Source organism: Carcharodon carcharias, chromosome 12, assembly GCF_017639515.1.
Source record: "Carcharodon carcharias isolate sCarCar2 chromosome 12, sCarCar2.pri, whole genome shotgun sequence".
Taxonomy (NCBI): domain Eukaryota; kingdom Metazoa; phylum Chordata; class Chondrichthyes; order Lamniformes; family Lamnidae; genus Carcharodon; species Carcharodon carcharias.
Window position 1 is genome coordinate 61800396 of NC_054478.1, and position 16419 is coordinate 61816814.

Sequence of the window (16419 nt, forward strand, 5' to 3'; positions counted from 1 at the left end):
GGGCTACCCACCCATCATATTTTATGTGCCCCCCCACCCCCACTCCCGACCCATGGGAAACTTGCCTGGCAGGGAGGCCATAAAATCCAGCCTGTTTAGAGAGAAAGTGAGGTTTGAGATATGTTTGGAATTGGAGAGTGGGAAATGATTTAGGTTGGAGTTGTTGAAGAGGTATGTAATAATAGCAATATTAAAGGAGGAGCAGGCTGTGCTTGACAAGCAAAATAGGTGCAGTAGGGATCTCAAGGCCTTGTCAGCTGAAGCAGATCTTTTCAGGTGGTCATGATTGGTCTATTAACACCATGTAAAGAAGGGTAGGGAGTACAGAGAATTTGGCTTGGCCTAAATAGCCAAGTGGTTATGGTACTGGGTTTGTAACCCCAAGATCAAGTATTCAAATCTCACAATAGCAAACTATGAAACAATGTAACTTCATCTGAAACAGATGGAAATGGGTTTGTACTCGAAAGAGGTACAGAGAATTTAAGAAAAGTATTGGGTACCAGTTACTTAAGATGGAAAGCATTCATAACCTATGCGTTCACTGATTTTTCCCTCAAATTTTTATTAATTTAAGAGTTAATTTTCTTCCATGTGAGAAACAATATCACAAAAATAATTCAAAGTTATTGCTTGATAACAACATGAACAATTTTATTTGCAAATAAATCAAATGCAGATTGTAACGGATACTTACCAAGCCCAAATTTTCCAAGGCTGGCTATCCATTATAGCTGTGTTTATCAAATGACCACTAACAGAAAATCCCACTTTGAGCCATGCATAGTATTAATGGATTGAACAAACTGGTGGGCATGACATTAAATATGAATTTGAAGGTGAGTCATGCTGCATGACATTTCCTGATGTATGGGCAGGCAGAGTGCAAGTTCTGAAGAATGTCAATGTGACAACAGTATACAAGCCTGCCAAGGAATCACTTGTGGCAGTAGCTAATTTAAAATGCCAAGCAAAGTGTTATGAATTTGGGTCTGCAACAGATACTTTCTCAGATGTCAAATGCCCTCTTAATTGACCTGAGTGAAAGTTGGCTCCCAGTGCCCTATATTTTGTGCAGTAGCAGAGCCCAGGACAGTAACAGTAAAATTTCCTTGCACTGCTCACCAGGACTGTTTACAGGATCCTATTTTCAGGAATTCCTTCAAAATCTGTGAAAGTGGACCAAAGGAACATAAGAAGTAAGAGCAGGAATAAACCATACAGCCTGTTGAGCCTACTCTGACAATCAATATGATGATGGCTGATCTTGGGCTTTAACTCCATTTTCCTGCCCGGCCCCCATATCCCTTGATTCCCTGAGACCAAAACTTTGCCTATCCCAGCCTTAAATATATTCAACGAGGGAGCATCCACAACCGACTGAGGTAGTGCATTCCAAAGATTCACAACCCTTTGAGTGAAGTAATTTCTCCTCATCTCCATTCTAAATGATTGGCCCCTTATCCTGAGACTGTGCCCTGTGTTCTAGACTCTCCAGCCAGAAGAAAGAAACTCTACTCTATCAAGCCCCTTCAGAATTTTCTATGTTGCAATGGGTTCACTTCTCACTCTTCTAAGCTCAGGAGAATATAGACCCAATTTATTCAGCCTCTCATCATAAGCCAACCCTCTCATCCCAGCGACCAATCTAGTGAACATTCACTGTACTCCCTCCGATGCAAATATATCCTTCCTTAAATATGCAGACCAAAACTGTGTATAGCAATCCAGTAGTGGTCTCATCAAAGCCCTGTACAATTGTAGCGAGACCTCCTTATTCTTGTATTCCAATTCCCTTGCAATAAACACTACCATGCCATTGTCTTCCTAATTGCTTATTGTACTTGCATGCTAACTTTCTGTGTTTCTTGTCCAAGTGCACCCAAGTCTCTCTGACCATAAAAATTTAAAAGTTTTATGTTGTTTAAAAATATTTCCCATTTTTATGATCGAAGTGAATAATCTCACTCTTCCCCACATTATATTCTACTGCTGCCTTGTTGCCCACTCACTTAACGTGTCCATAACTCTGCATCTTCTTTATATCTTTCTCACAGTTTGCATTCCCACCTACCTTTGTATCATCGGCAAACTTAGATAGATTACTCTCTGTCTCTTCATCTAAATCATTAATATAGATTGTAAATAGCTGAGGCCCCAACACTGATCCTTGCAGCACTCCACCTGTCATAGCCTGACAATTCCCCATTTATCCCAACTCATTGCTTCCTGTCCATTAACCAATCTTCTATCTATGCTAATATATCACCAACTCCATGAGTCATTATCTTGTTTACTAACCTTTTGTGTGACACCTTATTAAACACTTCTTGGAAATCTAGGTATTCTACACCTACTAGTTCCCCTTTATCTAGCCTACTAGCTACATCCTCAAAAACTCTAATAAACTTGTCAAACATGATTTTTCTTTCATAAAACCATGTTGACTTTGATCACACTATAATTTTCTAAGTACATTGTTAGGGCTTCCTTAATAATAGATTCCAGCACTTTCCTGATGACTGATATCAGGACAAAGTGAACACCACGTAAAGCAACTTGAGTTTCAGAACAGAAACCACCTTATTACACAGAATGTAAAATGTACAGGACATTGAGATTGATAGTCATTTGGTAAAAATGGCACAGTCCCTTGTGAAGACCTTTGACTCAGAAGCAGCCCATAAGGAAAATTTTTATATTTTTTAAAATGTCTATGGAATCTGTTGTTTTTAAGCATGTTTGAAAAGGATTTTGAAGAGGTTACATCAATTGTAAAATGATCAATTGTAATTTTCTTGAAATAAGAAATAGTGGTTCATGTGACCTGGTGACCCTTGACCAGGAAGGAGTACCAACAGAAAGGAAATTAAAATATGGACCCATGTGGCCAGACATAAAGGAGAGCTGCAGACACAAAAGAGAGTTACAAGCAGAGAAGCTAGAGGGTGAAGATGATCAGCACACAGATACAGACACAGAGAAAGCAGGCAGAGACAGAGAGAGGAACGCACTGAATTATTGTGTGGAGAAGAAACAAATGTGTCTCAGGAAGAGGTTAGTTTTTCAGTTTGGCAGAAAAGGAATTGAGAGGTCTTGGAGGAAATGTGCGAGCTGGCTAGCAAGGTCTAAAACCAGGAAAGCTGTGTGAACAGCTCAGAGAAGCTAAAGAGCTGTGTGTTTTACCAGAAGTGGCCAAACAGTGAACCAGGATGTTATTGGCTGGTCGGTTGCAAAGGAACCCTGGAAAGCTACACCATCAGGACTGTCATGACCCAAGGAAGAGGCGGTTCCAAAAGTGTGCCTTGTTGATGATAATCATACCAATGAAACTTGAAAGTAAAAGATATTGATGGATATGACTCCTGACCTACCCTGCATGAATAAAGAACAGCATATTGTGGAACTATGCAGTTACATAGTGCCATATTTGTGCGGGGAGTGATGCAGGTGCTTATGGTCCTGTAAAATGTATCTTTGTTGTATCAACCTATGAAGTGAAATTTACCTTTTTATTTGAAGTATGAGTTGGTTCATGCTTAATTTACATTGATTCTGATTCATGTTGAAGTTGAAGTTATAAAAAATGAAATCTTGTTGGTAATTTCACCACTGGAGGTCATTTGGCTATTTTGGTCTACAGTTCCCCAGCATGGACCATAGCACTCTGTATGCACTCTATTACAGGAATAAAGAACACATGAAGCACCAACCCATTCCATTGGGTCATCTAAAGGAAGCCTATGCACCCTGATATTGCTTGATAGCCTCTTGGTGTCTATTCCTTCACTGATCAATAGAAATAAGGAACTGCTTGCCAACATCATGAAGTGAAGCGTACTTCTGAAAAAAATGACCTATTATTGTTCGGGGTGGTGTTTGCAATGGGATTGGAATTTAGATGATCTGCACCCTTGATATCAATGTTCCTTTTAATGTTGCTTTATTGTGTGTGCACACCTTTAAGGGAAAGCTAGTTGCACACAGCCTATTTGTTGCACTGCATCATCTATTTTGAATTGCTGTGCTACTCCTCACCCATGAAACATTGATGAGGAGGGATAGTTTACCACTATCACAGTCACACAGAATGTTATCTATGATCTTGATAAGAAATGTTTATATACTGTGGAAGGGTAGGAACCTGATTGGATGGATTCAAATGGCGTTCTGTGAAAGGTGGACACCGATTTAGGAGGCAACAACATGTTCAAGGACTTTGCTAAGGAAAGGAGGGATGGAGGTGGGCAATCATTTGCAAAGACAGAAGTCAAGGGTTGTCTTTTAGGAGAGGAGTGATGGCAGATTTAATGGAGACAGGCAAGTATCTGAAGAGAGAGACCATTAACAATATCACCTAACTTGGAGACCAGGAAGGGAAGTTGGGTGGTCATGGTTTTGTGGACATAGGATCAAGGGTGCAGGAGGTGGGTCTCATGGGTAAGATGAACTTGGAGGTCATATGAGGGGAGGTGAAGCAATGAAGGAATACGCAACTTCAAGGCTAGAACACAGTAAAACCTTGCAGGAAATTTAGCCCAGTAGTCTAGTGAAGGGAGGGAAATGACAGGAGCAGCTGAGCAGATTATCTCAATCTTTGTAACAAATCAGTCCACGAGCTCTTTGCACTTATTGTTGGACGTGTGAGTAGAGGAGACAGAGGAGAGAAGTTTAAGAAGATGGTTTTCAATAAAGAAAAGAAACTGGGAGTTTTCCAGGATCATTCTGAAATAATAACCAAGTTTCACACTTGAAAGCAGGACCTGATGAGTGCTTTATGTGGCCCAGCCATGTATGACAGTGAATGGCTAAACCAGCTGTCCACTATATACCTTCAAATCTATGTCCTTAGAGTGGAGATGAGGGCAATGCTCCCTCTAATTTTTTCTGTGCTGTACACGATCTGTTTGTCGCTCTACGTGGTATGTTCTGGATTGCAGGGCAGCCACGCATCCACACAGCTTAGAGCAGGCTTGTCTATGTGGGCCCAGAGCCAGTTTCCAAAATTCTGGCCAAAAAGGTGAGTTTCAATGGAAGATTCTGCATGGAGCTGTTCCTCCAATCACAGGCCGTTTCTAAAGAAACATTCTCTGATTGGAGGAGCAACAAACACCAGCGTTGGTGAGTGTGCTGAGGGCTGCTGGCCGAGGGAAGCGAAGATATTACGGGACTAGAGCCCGGGGAGCCAAGCAACGGCAGGGCTGGATCCTGGAGAACTGAGAAATGGCAGGGCTGCAGCCTGGGGAGCCCAGCAACAGTGGGATTGGAGCCCGGTGAGCTGAGCAATAGCTAGCTGGAGCACAGAGTTCCAGGTATGTCAGGCCTGGGGACGGTGAAGTTTTGGCAAGCCCGGGGAGGAGGTGGTGCTGTGGTAAGTGTGTGTGAAACAAAAACAGTATTACCTGGAAAAGCTCAGCAGGTCTGGCAGAATCGGCGGAGAAGAAAAGAGTTGACGTTTCGAGTCCTCATGACCCTTCAACAGAACTGAGTGTGTGTGTGTATCTGAGTGTGAGTCTGTGTGTGTGCATGTGTGCATGTGTCTGTGTGTGCCTGTGTGTGTGTGTGTGTGTGTATGTGTGGGGGTGGGTGGGTAGTGAGAGAGACTGTCTTGAGTGTCTTTGGGAGTGAGAGTGTGTCTCTGAGCATATTGGACTGAGAGTGCATGTGTGGGATCAGAGCATTTGTAAGAGGATGTGTGCCTGTGAGCATGTGTGGGAGTGAAAGCGCTGGTTTGTGAGTATGTGTGAGAGTGAGAGAGTATGTCTGTAAGTGTTTGTGGGAGTGAGTGTGTGTCTGTGATGGGTGTAGGAGTGAGAGAGTAGGTCGTTGGGGGTATGTGGGAGTGAGAGAGTGTGTTTGTGAGGGTGTTGGGAGTGAGAGGGGGTGGAGCCTGCTCGCTGACGCTTAAAATGACACGCGGTTATGTTGGGTGTTTGTTGCTCCTCCAATCAGAGAATGTTTCTTTAGAAACGGCCTGTGATTGGAGGAGCAGCTCCATGCAGAATCTTCCATTGAAACTCACCTTTTTGGCTGAAATTTTGGAAAATGCCTCTGGGCCCACATAGCCAAGCCTGCTCTAAGCTGTGTGGATGCGTGGCTGCCCTGCAATCCAGAACGTACCACGTAGAGCAACAAACAGATCGTGTACAGCACACAGCTTCCCTCACTGCGCATCATTTAGATTGTCAGTTTGGCAGGCGCACAGCCGACGCAGCTGCATGCCCGCTGAACTGTCAAAAGCCTATTAAGACCATTAAGAAAGTAATTAAAGTTGTTAAGAATGCTACTCGCCCAACATTAAGTTTGGCGGCGGGCAGGCAAAGAGCCCAGGCGACATTTGCATTTTTCACGAAACCTCATCCACAGGCGGGATGAAGTTTCATGAAGGGTTTATTAATTACATAAAATTTTTTGAGAACATTAATGGACATGTCCCAGCTCATGTGACATGAGGTTTCACATGAGGTGCCTTGTTCTTAAAATTGTTTTTTACCTTTGTCCCATTTTTCAAAACTTAAACTAACCTCCCTGAGGCACCGCTGTGCTTCAGGGAGATTTCTGCACTCTTTTGCATGCATACGCGTGAAAGAGCGCAGGCCCCGACTCAGGGAATCCCCCCCCACCCGCACAGGGTGCGCTCCGCGTAAAATGGCAGCATGCCCTCGGTTGGGGCGCCGAGAGGGTTCACGCTCGTTCCCGCCTGACCGTGCACAACTCTCCCAATGGGGGGAAATTTCTGCCCATAGTTATATAGGGTATTGGTGAGACCATATCTGGAGTACTGTGTACAGTTTTGGTCTCCTTATTTAAGAAAGTATATAAATGCATTAGAAGCAGTTCAGAAAAGGGTCACTTGACTGACACATGGGATGGGGAAGTTATCTCATGAAGGAAGGTTAAACAGGTTGGGCCTGTATCCATTGGAGTTTAGAAGAATGAGAGGTGATCTTATTAAAACATATAAGATCCTGAGGGGACTTGACAGGGTGGATGCTAAAAGGATGTTTCCCCTTGTGGGAGAAACTGGAGCAAAAGGAAACAGATTAAAAATAAAGGGTCACCCATTTAAGATGGAGATGAGGAGAGTGTTTTACTCTCAGAGGGTGGTGAGTCTTTGGAACGCTCTTCCCCAGGGAGCAGTGGTGGCAGGGTCATTTAATATTTTTAAGGCAGAAGTATACAAATTCTTGATTAACAAAGGAGTCAAAAGATATCGGGGGTAAGTGGGAATGTGAAGTTAAGGCCGCAGTCAGATCAGCCATGACCTTGTCAAATGGTAGAGCAGGCTCGAAGGGGCTGAATGGCGTACTCCTGCTCCCAATTCATATGTTCATAAGTTTATATCAATTTGCTTTTATCTTCATTCAGATGTCACCACCAATGGTGTTTGTTCTGCCTGACCATTTGTCATGCCTCCTCTTATAACTATGAATTCCCCCTTTAATTATTCACACAATCCACATGTCATTTTCACATTTATTTCTTTGATTTTTCTAATTATGTCTCCTTTGACTCCTGTAAATATCACTTTTACCATTGTACCATCTCCTGTTTTCCACCTTAAGCAATTTACAGGTCATTCTATTTATTTTCCTGTGCGTGATCTTTATGAATTTATTCCTTTTCACCTTTTCTTTGTTCACTTTTTAAAATGCTCTTCAGCTGTAATACCTCATGATGAAGGGTTTATACCTGAAAAAAGCCACTTCTGTTCTCTTGCAGACATTGCCTGACCTGCTGGGTGTTTTCAGCAGTTTCTGATTTTTTTTTCTACTTCACATACTTACTACTATTAATCTACCTACACATCAATGCAGATTTACTTACTTGTCAGAAGTCTGGTGAGCAATCAAGTCCCCATATTTGCCACATGATACAAAATATATACAATTTTAATGAAACAAATCTTTTGAAAAAAGATTTGAGGTTTTAAACCATCAGCAATCAAAACTGATGGAAACACTGCCAGCAACAAGAGAATAGCTTCAAAAGAGTTTTGCAATCTAACTGTTTCACAAAGCACACCTTCTATGTTCACTCTCAAAGGGTGGTGACAATCTGTTATCTGCAGTATTCTGTTTCTGACAGTGTGCTCCAGTTCATTCAACAGAGGAGTAAACTGTTTTGATTTTATTAGAACTAATATATTAGGAGTCTCAGGGTGTAATGACTTGACATACTGGACAGGTTTCAACTAGAAACAGATAACTTTATTACAGAGAGCTTTTCAGAAGCTGTATGCTTGAACCAGGTCCTTGACAAGAAGCCCTGCTCCCCCTCAGCATCCCTCTGGGTTACCTGCGCTTAGGGCTCATTGGTTGGAGTCTCTAAGAACAATCACGTGATCCCAGATAACAGTAGGAAAGGCTACATCTTCAATTACTATATTTCCTCCCACTTTAGTTTGATTTACAGTTTCTATCTACAGAGAACATTTGAATATCCCACAACATATTCATATGTACAACTCAGGTGATTAAAGATTAATTCTCTGAGGTGACTCTTCTACCGGATGCAAACCCATGGCATCCACCCGGTGACTCAGGTACATAACTTCTGGTGCTTGGAATGTTTCTCTTTCTTTAATCGTACACCGGCTTCCAAGAATCTCCTTAGCACCTCTTCCAGGATGACCAAGTGTTAGGTTTCAATTGGCCCTTTGATCAGAGCATCATCTAGGTATACTACTACTTTGGGAAGTACTTGCAAAAGACTCTCCATTATCCTTTGGAAGATTGCACATGCAGACGATACTCCAAAGGGTAGGCATGTATATTGATACAGACCCTTGTGCTTGTTGATAGTTACATATCCTCTAGATGTGCTATTCAGCTCTAACTATTGGTATGCATAGCTCATGTCCAGTTTTGTATAGGATTTGCCTCCAACTAGCTTTGCATATAAGTCATCTATCATCAGGATAGGATATTTATCTAGTTTGGCTGCCTTGTTCACAGTCAATTTATATTCCCCACAAATACACATAGTTTGGTCAGGTTTCACCACTGGGACTTTGGGCACTGCCCATTCTGAGAATTGGACTGGTTGGCTGATGCCTAGCTTTTCCAACTAGCACAATTCTGCATCTACCCTCTCCTTCAACGCATAAGGCACATGTCTGGCCTTAAAGAAATGGGGTGTTGCCTGAGAATCCACATATATTTTTGCTTGGAAGCTTTTTAACTTCCTTAATTCATCACGAAGTATAATATTATACTTCCTTAGCAGTTCAGGAACTTCTTCTGTTCTCAAGTGAAATATTTCAGACCAGTTGTTGCTTGATTTTTTATAAGCAGTCCTGTCCCAGAAGACTAGGTCCTTCACCTGTCACTATGGTCACTGGAATCTGGGCTGTCTGTTGCCTATAGGACACAGGTACTGTGGCGATGCCCTTTACCTGTATGGATTTTCCAGTCTTCAATTGAACCGTTGTTCACTCCAGATTTAATGATTAGGTGCCTTCATTTAGGTATTTAAATGTGCTCTCCCACCACTGTGGTTGAGGCTCCCATATCTACTTCCATTATTAATGGTTCTCATAAACTTGGATTGTGACAAAAATAGGTTTGGTTTTTACCTCTGTGACCTTGTATAGTGAATAGATGTTGGTATCGGCAGCTTCAGGTTCTGTTGCATTGTTCAATTCAATCATTTTGGTCTGCTGTCTTATGGGCTGTTTCGATTTCACCCTGCATTGCTTTATTAAGTGACCTTTGTTATGGCAGTAATAACATTCTGCCTCCTTGAAACTGCAGGTGTCCGGTACCCCACATCTATAACAAATTAACCCTGGAGTCGCTGCTGAAACATTTCCACTAGGCCTTTTCAATTTTCTAGCAGCAGAGACTGTCTCTCGCTTTGCTGCTGTGTCTCCGGTTTTCGCGTCACACCTAGTGGTAGGCTCCTGCCCCACATGAAGAACAGCACCATGTTATACGTGTTATAAAGCCTGCGAGTCTCTAGGCAGCACTTTCCACGGCTGGTGCTATTTCCATGGCGCGCTTCAAGTCAATGTTGACTTCTGCAAGTAAATGGCATTGAATGGCTTCGTCATGAACGCCACAAACTAACTGATCAGATGCATATCATTGAATGTGTCTCCGAGGTCACAGTGTTCAGTCAACGACTTCAAATTCGCTATAAAGGTTGCGAAGGACTCTCCTTGGGCCCTTACTCTGGAGGTAAACTTAAGCATTATTACAGAAGACTTTGGCTGAAAGTGCTTTTTCACAAGGTCTACTAATTCATTAAATGACTTAGAATTGGGGGTGTTCAGGGCCATCAGACCTTTTCTAGGCTTCCGCTCCCTCAGTGTGCTGCTAATCTGTGACCACCAGAAGCAGATTATGCAGGTCTGTGCAAGATACCCTGAGAGCTAGCACGACTCTTACATCTTGAGCAACTTGCAGGTACCACAGATCTGTGAGGGTCCTCAGCACATTCAGGGTTAGCTCCTTGGAGACAAAGGCTACCCCAAAAGACATGGCTAGAGGGTATAGCAGTCAGCAGGCTGCCTCCACCTCTGCTGCAGATGTCAGGGATGCACAAGTGGTAGGGTAAGAAAATTAAGAAATTTTGAGAGCACCAAGGTGGCACGGGTGTTCACAAAACTTATACACTTTTCACATTTGTAAATATATTTTGTTTCTGTGAACTTCTCATCTAGTGAATGGCTCTTCTATCCAATGCAATGTTCTGAGGTCATACAAGTGTAGCAGATACCCATCCACCCCACCCTGCTCCTGCCCCACCGCCCTGCTCCCATATCACCCCCACCCACCTCTTTAGGTCTGTGGTATCTCACACCATCTCATTATAGATTGTCACCTTTCTGTGTACAGCAAGGACATTTGAAAGACCTCTGGCTCCAGCAAAACGGTTTATTCCCCTGATGCTTCTGCACTGAAGAATGGTCAGTGTGGACCTTATAGGTTTAATGGTGACCTGCATTGGAGTCAATCTAACTTGCTACATCTTTCAATGGCCTCCATGTAATGGCTGTCAGGTTTGAATGTGGGTTACATATCCACCTATATTCGGGGACCTAATGCACTCATTGCATCCTAGAGCATAATGTCGTGTCCGTGTTTACATCTAGACATCAGCCCTATCGTTGTCTCCACTTCTCTGCATGATGCAGAGCTATGGGCCTAGCTAACACTTGAGCCAGGATTTTGCTCACGTCGGTCGGGCTCTGCGGGGCCAGGTGGGGGTGGTCGGGAAGCCGATCGCCGCCGGCGATTGGGGTCCAACCGTGATTTCACACTGCGGGTCAGTTAAGGCCTGCCCAGTGTGAAATGCGTGCTGCAACGCTCAGCACTGCCTGTGTAGCCAGAGGAGGGCGAACAGGGAACCTCACGCATGCACATGGGTGTGCGCAGGAAAAGCTCCCTGAGGCACAGAGCTGCCTCAGGGAGATGAAGATTTTAAGAATTAAAAATAAAGAATTTTAAATTATTAAAAAGCATGACCCCCTCATGTGACTCTGTCACATGAGCAGGGGCATGCTATTAATGAGATGTTTAAATTTTTATTTAATTTTTAATAGCTGTGGGGAACCTCATCCCGCTCATGATGAGCCTTCCTTAAAAATCTAAAGGCTGCTTGGCCTTTTTGCCTGCCCGCCAACCATAAGGTTGAATGGGCAGCAAAGAAAATTAATTCAATTGGGACTTTAATGGTCTTATTAGAACTGTGAGTTGTCGGCGGGGGCACTGCTGGCTCCTGCGCACACCCACGTACCGAAATATCACGTGAGTGTGTGATGACCTCAGGAAACTCGCCCAACATCATTGTGCATCATTTTATGCTTGCTTGGGTTGGGCACGCGCCCGCCTGACAAGCTAAAAATTCAGGCCTTGGTGACTCCTGAAATGCCTGCTAGAGGGCAACAACTATGTGAGATCAGAGATGTGTCTCAAGGCCCTAGATGCTGGACTATTACATGGGAGGATGCAGCTCTGGAACTGAAGGTCTGGCTTATGTGGTTTTCCAAAATCCCTGAGCCAGATGTCCAATGGGCAATCGACATGGTTATCTGGTCGTGAGAATACTATCACTGTGCCTGGTTTCCATGTGGAATGAAAATGTGGAGGCCTCAAGTGGGATCAGAACAAAGCTCCAGTACATCTGATGTGTGCTCTTTATTAGCAATGAATTAATGAAGCTGGAATACTCCAAATGAAGGCAGGGTCATGAGTGATTGTCAGTGATCAGACGATGGTGCTGCTGAAGCTCTCACAGTGTACACAAAGGAGGTGTGACTCAGAGGCTCACATCGATGACTGAGAGTGACAGACCACTGCATTCTGAAGAACAATCTCATGCTGTGGACTCAGTATGATGATGAGACCTGAACACTAATCTTGCATGAGGGAATTCCTGTGGAGAGATGCTGCGATAAGTATTCAGATTAGACCTCAGACATCAAAATGAGAACCAGTGAGTGATGATTATCCTCTTTGAGATGCCTAGCAACACTCCAGGCATACTGCCATGAGTGCACTGAAGTTTGCAGTGCTCCATCTGCCTCTTGAAATCTGCTAGAGGCAGTGGAATGTTGGCAAGATGCTTGAAGAGACAGCACCATGTCTACTCTGTTCACAATGTGCGCTGGTGGAATTATAACAGAGCAGCCACATACTCCAGAGGCTACCTAGTATGCCAAGGGTGAGGCCATTGTCATGCAAGATTGTAACTACTCATTCTGATATTAATGTCCTTCATTGAGATGCTGAGGCTAGCAGCAAAGCTATTAACGTCAAGGCAACATGGAGGGCACAGATGAAAGAGGCTCTTATGGCTCTTGTGGCTATAAATATCTTACAGGCATGGCTGCCACATGCTATGGCTTCCTCCTCTGGAGCTCCAGCTTCCTCGCCCTCATTGAGTTCAGCCATCTCAACGTGCTTCTCATCGGAGGAGAGGTGAAGCTGCTCCATCTTTTAGTCAGGCAAGTCATCCCCCTCTTTGTAGCGCTAGGTTGTGTACAGTGCAGCAAACCGCGATGATGTGGGGCACTCTCTGGGGACAGAACTGGAGAGATGCCTGACCAGTCCAGACATCAGAAATGCACCTTCAGCATGCAAATGGTCTGCTCAACCAAGGATCATGTTGCAGAATTAGCCTTATTGCACCTCTCCTCTGAAGTACTTTTTGGCCACTGAATGGGCATCATTAGCCATGTCTTTTGGGGTAGCCTTTGTCTCCAAGGAGCTAACCCTGAATGTGCTGAGGACCCTCACAGATCTGTGGTACCTGCAAGTTGCTCAAGATGTAAGAGTCGTGCTAGCTCCCAGGGTATCTCGCACAGACCTGCATAATCTGCTTCTGGTGGTCACAGATTAGCAGCACATTGAGGGAACGGAAGCCTGGAAAAGGTCTCTACCCTGTGATAGCCTTGGCGGGCGTCCTCCAGAGGGCTGAGGCCTGGAGGGCACTGATCTGCTTTGGGTGTCTTGCTGTGGGGCAGGTGCACCCTCCTCAGCCTGAGCAGCTGGAGTTGACGGGGTTACAGGCAAAGGGGACTAGGAGTGGCTCATCAGCCCAGGAGACTCCTGTGTTGATGGCCCCACGGTGTCCGGCTGACGTTCCTCCTCCCTATGGTGGCTGAGGGCCCCTCCCTGACTCCCTGAGGAGAATGGTTTCCTGGAGGGAAATCGAGGTGCCCCATTCCACTCACACCTCGTCACTCCTGGAATGTTCTCATGACTAAAGCGATGTTGTGCTGGTCATCAAACATATCTGGCACAAACCGCTGGACCAAGGTCTCCATGGCAGTCAATGCCCTTCCAATGGTGACCTCGATGCATTGGCATGTCAGTGTTATGACATCAGACTGAACATGGACAGACTTCTCCATCTTCCATTCTAATCTGGTGATTGCCTCTGACAACGCTGCCGAATGTGCCCCGTATGTCTGTCTTTGGAGCTCCAACTTCTCCGTAAGGGCCAGGTCCAGAGGCTCATCATCTGACTCAGACTCAGCAGAAGCCTGGCCTCCAGCAGTCCTCCAAGTGTCGGTGACCTTGGCTGTCACTTACTCCATCTGCAGTGGACCAGAATCTGTGCTGTGCTCACCCGATGATGACCCCAAGCCTGCTCTAATAATAGGTCCCACTGAGGTGTGTGTGCCTGCACTGGTGGAGGGTGAGGGTGAACGCTGTGACGGGTCGACATTTAGTGGGTCCTCAGAATCCTCATCGAGGTGGCCTGGGGGCTGAGGCTGATGGGCTGGCTGCTGGTGGACCCCTTCCTTTCCTTGCTGGTCCCTGTTATAGAGAGAAGAGATAATTAATGGCTACATAGTCATTAACATTAAAAAGTACTCACAATTTCGGCAAGTTATTGATAGGGCCTCACTGGCTTGTTGGGGATGTCAATCTCTCCTTCAGCACTGGCATGGTCCCTGCCCTCACCAGCCAACCCTATTGTCTGCTCCTTGTAGGGGGTGAATGGCTTGAGCTAAGACATCCCAGCTTTGGTCTGGGATCTCTCCCTTCTTTGAGGGCAATCCTTTCCTGCATAAAGACAGATGAACAGATTGTGAGCAGGACAGAGGCCAAAGCAGATGAAATGCATGCCTGCCTTTCGTGTGTGCTGAGTGGACCTATGCACGGGCTGAGGACGTGATTTATGCAGGATGTGACAAGAGATGAAGATGTAAAAGTATGTGTGGGGAATCAGTGATGATATCCCTTGGGCTGGCAATGTATGAGATCCCTCTGGACTGTAACCCTGTGAATGGCTGATGATCTTGTGAGAGTGTGAGTTGAGAGTGAGGAGAAGGTCGACTTAGCCTGGCGGAGCAGATGAGATCATTCATCCTCTTCCTGCACCGGATGGCAGTCCTCTTCTGCACCGCAATGGTGCTGACACACTGGCAAACCTTCTGGCAGATCTTTGTGGTGAGGTTGGTGGACCTCCAGCTCCCATCACTGGGGAAAAGTACCTCCACCCATCCTCAACTGCCTGGAAGAGTGCCACAAGTGCGCTGTTGCTAAGCTCTGGAGCTGTGGGCTTCTTCTTTCTCGGGGCCATTCTGGTATTTACTGCGACAACCTGAGCTGCAGAGAATGACTGTCTGCATGGGTTTTGTTTAAATATGGCACCTGGAAATATGAGCCGATGAGGTAATGGTGGAGTGGATGAATCCCAGCCCACCCCGCTATGACATTTGACATGCTGCACGTTCATGCCTATATGATGAGCTGAAAAGTGAATGATTGGGCCTAACTAGAGAGATGCACACCTAAGAAGAAAATTTGAAGAAAAAGTTGAAAAACCTTTACTAAAGACTTGGAAGTCTGGAATCCACCAGAGTGAGTGGAAGTCCATCACAGAAAATTGCAAGAACCTGAGTGATACTGTTCACAATCTGGTGAGTAAAAATACAAAAAAAGTAGCTGTACTTACATTGAGAATAGGTGGTGGTCCCCAGGGCTCATCATTCAAAGGGCAGCTGAAAGAGATTAAAAAAATAAACAAACCTATGAAAAAAGGCTGGCAGAGAAAAAATAACCTGCAGAGTTTAAAGAAGAAGAAAACCTGCAGCATTTAAAAGCAAACACTTCTGCAGAGTTGACAGCTCGCAACTTAAAAAAAAATGCCTGCTGAAACTCTGTAAGTGCGGGACATTAAAAAAAGTGGAAAGTTCCTGCAGAGTTAAAAAAAGACCCTGAAGAATCACCCTGCAATTGGTCTTTGCAGCCCAGAGAAGATATTGTTGCAGTTTTAAAATTTTTTTAAAAAAAGGCCATCAATCGCCGAGATCCTGAAAAGGCACGGGACATTCAAAAAAATCGAACCCGCAGAGGTAATAGAAGAAACAAAGAAAGAAGTTTTGAAAAGTTTTTCAGAAAAAGAAAGCACATGATTGCTGGAGAACCTGCACAAATCAGAAAAGCGTGGGAAAGTCACAAACAGAGATACTGGCAGCTGCAGAGACAGCCTGAGTCAAAAAAATGGTTTACTGCACAGATAGTCTTAAATGGGTAACAAAGCTGTATTCACAAGAAAAAACAAACAGCCATGGATGGCAAATAAGAAGAACCAGATGCATTTTTGCTATGAAAAGGGCTAAGCCAGACCAACGAGTATCTTGGGGAACAATTTTTAATGTACAGGAAAAGTACCGCATTAAGTAAGTAATAAGAAGAAATACAAGTCGACAAGTTTTTATTCATCTTTGGTTAATTTACTGCTGAAGTACTCCATAGCCAACATATAAATCAATGCTCAACAACATTGGGTGAGATATTAAATTGCCTTGACAGATATTTTAAACTCCAAATTCTGGCGAGCATAACCCCCAGAAGAATGTCTAGCATACCTCCAAAAAAGCACCGTAGGCAACGACAAGAGACCCCAGAGGGCAAATCCCAATAAAGCACCAAGGACAACAACAAGAGACCCCAGAGA